The 5,511-nt window shown below is 45.7% G+C and overlaps 1 non-coding gene across 1 annotated transcript; it reads left to right on the top strand.

The window, feature by feature from the left end:
- The first annotated feature begins 888 nt into the window (after window positions 1–888).
- On the top strand, window positions 889–962 carry TRNAN-GUU (transfer RNA asparagine (anticodon GUU)). Its single transcript has one exon. It is a non-coding gene; the product is annotated as a tRNA-Asn (tRNA).
- The last annotated feature ends 4,549 nt before the right edge of the window (window positions 963–5,511 follow it).

Below are 5,511 nucleotides of genomic sequence, written 5' to 3'. Positions count from 1 at the left end.
AGGCGGAGGTTGCAGTGAGACAAGATCGCGGCGTTGCACTCCAGCAACGGGGCAAGACTCTGATTCAAAAAAAAAAAAAAAAAAAATTCAGAAGTCAGGGAAAGGGAGAAGCCTTCAATGGCCATTTCAAACTGAAAGGCTATCTTGATTGCCACTCCCTCTATAAGGCTTTTTTGATGTCCCCTAAACCATGCATTCTCAACGGAGGTCATATCCCCCAAAATGGGGTGCGAATTGGTTCTTAGGAGGAGGCAAAAATCTTTATTCTTTTTATGTACGAAGCACAGATATACATACAGTATACACCAATACACAGCCTATCTATGTTCGTTGCATTTTATGGGGTGAGAGGTGATGAGATGAAAAACTGTCTAAGGAGAAGGGCCAATAGCAGCAACCCAGAAAATGGGTTAGGCCCCCGAAGTCTGGGGCCTCAGCGGACGTGACGCTCCATCCTTTCAACCTGTACAGCACGTGGTTCTTCCCTCCAAGCGTGTCGTATTCTGTCCGTGTGACCTGCTCCCTTTGGCAGGTTCTCCCCGGTTACTGGTGGCGCGCCCGGCCGGGTGCCCGCCGCAGAGCAGGCACAGCGCGCAGCCATTGCCGAGTCCGGGCCGCCTGCAGACCGCTGGCCGCTGCAGCCACCAGGGGCGCGCTTCGTCCCCAGAGAAGCCCGGGGTCACGCGGCCTCGCCCGCCCCCTCCCTCGCGCCGGGGCTCGGCCTCTCCCCTCGCGACGGCCGCCGGGCACCCCGGCCGCTTCCGCCGCCTCCTCGGCGCGCCCCGCCGCTGCTCTGACAGTGCTTGGGGTGGCAACGCCGAGGGTGGCGAAAGCCGCTGCCGGCTCCGCGGAAATCTGTACACACCGCGGCGAGAGCTGAGTAACTGGGTCTCTGTGGCGCAATCGGTTAGCGCGTTCGGCTGTTAACCGAAAGGTTGGTGGTTCGAGCCCACCCAGGGACGGCCAGTGCTTCTTTTCCGAGATGGTTCATTTTAAAACTGCAACAATGAGATTTTTAATCGAATAGGAGCATGACGCTACAACGTGTCTAGGACAAGGACAGACAAATATCCTCTTAATGTGTGGTGCCTAGTGGCTGGGCCCAAGGGAAAGGGTGTGTCTGCACTGCAAGCCATCGTTTGGCGATTGTCTTCCTACCACTTATCCAAGGGAAACTTGCACGTGTGCTTCAGGAGGCCTTCCCAAAAACGCTCACAAACCGCAGTCTTTGAAATAGCAAAACATCAACTCAATTGCTCATTGACCTGTGAATTTATAAATTCCATTGGTGACTCTCAGAAAAATCTGGCACCACCGAAAAGCAAGTGTAGTTATTTAAGACATGCCTTCCAAAAGCATGAGCAGCCTTCCAGATGAAAACGTGTAGAGGAGTCATTTTAAAGCATATGGAAGCTTACCATCTTAAGAAACTATTTATTCAGTTAAGATCTGTTACAGCTTTTGGACAACGGATTTAAATCTAGGGAAAAATGTTAATGTTTACCTTAGATTGCTGACAGAATTAACCCTCAAATTAAACTCCAGCAGAAATTGTACGGATTCCTGTTACAAGCTCTTCAATGACATATTTTCAACTCTGGTCTAACAGAGGACACATATTTTTCAAGCAGAATATTCACATAAGACTTTAAGTAAAGATAGAAACACACATAATATGATCACATGGTGATTTAATTTATTTCTACCAAGATTCAGGTCCTATGGTCAGTGCTTTGTCTCTGGGATCTACTTACCTCCAACAGAACTTAGAGGCCTGGAAGAAAGTAGTTAACAGAGTCACTAGGCTGTCGTTACGGGAATGCCTTGGCAAACGTTTGCTGATAGTTATCAATCAAATAATTGTTTATAACACAATACCCTCTGTTGTTTAGTTAGTAGCCCTGGAGAAGGAGACACAACATTGTGCTTACGGTGGAATTCCAGGCAACAGAAAAAGTGGCTCTCAAAAATTTTCTTGGAGGCCAGACGTGGTGGCTCACACTTGTAATCCCAGTACCTTGGGAGGCCGAGGTGGGCGGATCACCAGGTCAGGAGTTCAAGACCAGCCTGGCTAACATAGTGAAACCCTGCCTCTATTAAAAATATAAAAATTAAACAGGCAGGCCGGGTGCGGTGACTCACACCTGTAATCCCAGCACTTTGGGAAGCCGAGGCGGGCAGATCACGAGGTCAGAAGATCGAGACCATGCTGGCTAACATGGTGAAACCCCGTCTCTACTAGAAAATACAGGAAGTTGGCCGGTCGTGGTGGTGGGTGCCTGTAGTCCCAGCTACTCGGGAGGCCAAGGCAGGAGAATGGCGTGAACCCAGGAGGCGGAGCTTGCAGTGAGCTGAGATCGCACCACTGCACTCCAGCTTGGGCGACAGAGTGAGACGCCATCTAAAAAAAAAAAAAAATTTAACCGGGCATGGTAACGCACACCTGTAGTCCCAGCGGGAGGCTGAGGCAGGAGAATCGCTTGAACCTGGGAGGTGGAGGTTGCAGTGAGCTGAGATCGTGCCACTGCACTCCAGCCTGGATGACACTGCAAGGCTCTGTCTCAGAGGAAAAAAAAAAAAAGTTTCTAGGTAGGAATCTTTCTGATGCCCATCAAATTCCAAACGTCCTATCTACACTTCTGGGTAGCTTATAGTGGAAACAACACAATGAGGAGAAATTAGGTCCTAAGATAATGTATGTACTGTTCAAACCTAGTTTCACATTTCCAGATGCAGGGCCTAATATTTGCTATCACTACAATTACAGGGACTTAGAAAACATGCCCTTCCACTTTGAAGCTGAATATATTTACCCTACGTGACAAGCTCCTTGGGGGCAGAGATCATCTTCTGTTATAAATGATCATTTTTAGGCTCCAAGGGATTTCCTTCAGGATACATTTCAAATTCTTGAGCTTAGCAAAAGGACTTGTATGGTCCACACGCTAGTCTCCTACCATGTTCCTTCATGAAAGCTTCACACAGTTACATGCAGTTACCAGGGGTTCCCTGAATGACCCATGCAGGCCTACACGCCCCACTTAGATGCCTCTCCTTGCTCTGCCCTTCTCCACCTCTGCCCCACTTACCTGGGAGACATCCACTGAGACATCACCTTCTCAGGGAACCTCCCCTGATGCTGCTTCGATCTGACGTAGACACCCCTTCTCCCAGCAGTCACCACGACCCCCGGAAATAGTGAGCTGCTTGTCACTTCCGCTGAGATACGAACTCCTTGAGAGTAGGGACCCGTTCTCCATTCACAGTGCTTGCCCCTCTAGCACAGACCTGTCCCCTAGCACATCCTCAGTGCAGAGGCACTCTGCCTTCTCAGGGTATGGTTCACAGATGGACAACCAGATAAAAATGCATCTGATGGAGTGTCAGCAAGTCAGCCACAGAATAATGTTCACAGGCCGCGAAGTCAGCGGCCAACATGGACCGGGGCTGTGAGTCTTCACGGAAAATTTGAAACAACCCTGAGAGATGTGGATAGGCAGGCGAGAGCCATTTAAGGCCAAGAAAAATTCACGACAAAATGAGAGTAGGGGGTAAGAAATGAACATAACCAGTACATAGGACAAGTGTACTTCAAGAAGGTGCAGGGGAAATGTTCTTAGCTCCTAGAAGGTGCTTGAATACCTAGGATGTGGCTTACTTTACCCCATAAAGGAAGGGAGTAACTTATTAGAGGTTTCTGTTTCAGGGTAGAATGAAATATATTATTTTAGGTGATTGGTGTGGCAACAGTGTAGGGGAAATAGTAGATCAGAGACTAGTTAGGAAGAAATTATATTTCCAAGGAGGTGCAACGAGGCTCTGGGCTCAAATGGGCCTGGAGAATGCAGTGTGGGTGAAATTCAAGGGAAAATTGGGCAAGTCTTGGGGACGGCAGCAGGAGGGAGGTGTCTATGGTGATGCTTACATTTAGAGCCTGGCTGACGCTGCTAATAGGAATTCAAAATCTGAAAGGGTCTTAAAGAAACCTAGGAATAAATATTACAAATTGTCCAAACTCTTAGCTTACGTTACATGCGACTGATTCCCTACCATGGAGTTGCTCTGGAACCTAGAACCTGATTTCAGAAAGAATCTTTGGCTTTGAGGTGTTTTTTGTTTCGTTCTGTTTTTAATGCATTAAAAAAGCATCTTTCATTGGTTTTTGTTTTTCAGTGAGATTTCATTTTAGGTTTAAGTGAAACTTCATTTATTGAAGTCAAATTGCCCAAGAGACTACCTTATGGGTACATGGAGCCCTGTGAAAATCCAAATGACAACCTAAAGACCCTCTCCCTAAAATATCCATATTCAGAGATGAGATTTTGTTCACAGTGTCCAAGAGAGTCACAGGCCCTCTAAAGCAGAGTTCTTGGCCCCCAGGTTTTGAAGACCTGGCTTTTACTTTATTTATTGGATTTACATTCTAACTACTGACAAAGGCCACAAACCACGTCAAATCCGAAGTGTTTAGGTACAGAAAAATTACTAAACCGGAGACTTTAAGGTAACACAAAAATTAAAAACCAGAATAGTTTAATACTAGTGACAAGTCACAAAGAGAAACAAGTTTGATTTTTTTCTTTTTTTTGGCTTAGTAATTAAGTAGGTCTATAAAATTAATAATAAACGGGACAAAAAAAAAGCTGCCTTGAGGTTTTAACACTTAATGCTTTATTGTTACAATCTGGAATGACCAGCTGGGAAGGGCTTTCATATATTGATCCTTTCAGAGTCACTTCCACAGAGATTTACTCCATCAGCAGATACCAATTTGCATTTTTTCTTTGTGAGTTACTTTAATGACACCCAGCAAATTGCCATATTTTAGTTACTTCTCACAGAAATGGACCCATTTTTCACCATGCTTTTTTAGTAAAAGCAAAACAACAAAAATTACTGTCTGTCAAAGATGACAAACTAGTTATTCCCAAACAGGTATATCAAACAAACACTTCAAAATAAGGAGATTCTCAATTACCTTAGCAATAAACTGAGCATATTATCGTATGTGTGAATATGAGCATAATGATGGTTTATACTTAATTGAATGATATATTCACTTATACTTGAGTATAGGTCTAATCATTGGAATTCACTGTAATAAATATCACATAGGGCCAGGCACGGTGGCTCACACCTGTAATACCAGCACTTTGGGAGGCCAAGGCGGGCAGATTGCCTAAGCTCAGAAATTCAAGACCAGCCTGGGCAACAGGGTGAAACCCTGTCTCTACTAAAATACAAAAAATTAGCCAGGCATGGCGGTGTGCACCTGTAGTCCCAGCTACTCGGGAGGCTGAGGCAGAAGAATTGCTTGAGCCCAAGAGGCAGAGGCTGCAGTGAGCCAAGATCGCGCCACTGCACTCCAGCCTGGGTGACAAAGGGAGACTCTGGCTCAAAATAAATAAATAAATAATCCCATAGGTGAAAATCTGCCATGGATAAGAGCCAATATAGAACTGAAGTTTAAAATATAGAATTTCTCTATTAATTACCAAGCACAGGGATTCT

Source organism: Chlorocebus sabaeus, chromosome 3, assembly GCF_047675955.1.
Source record: "Chlorocebus sabaeus isolate Y175 chromosome 3, mChlSab1.0.hap1, whole genome shotgun sequence".
NCBI classification, from domain to species: Eukaryota; Metazoa; Chordata; class Mammalia; order Primates; family Cercopithecidae; genus Chlorocebus; species Chlorocebus sabaeus.
This window is presented reverse-complemented; position numbering and strand designations above follow the sequence as displayed.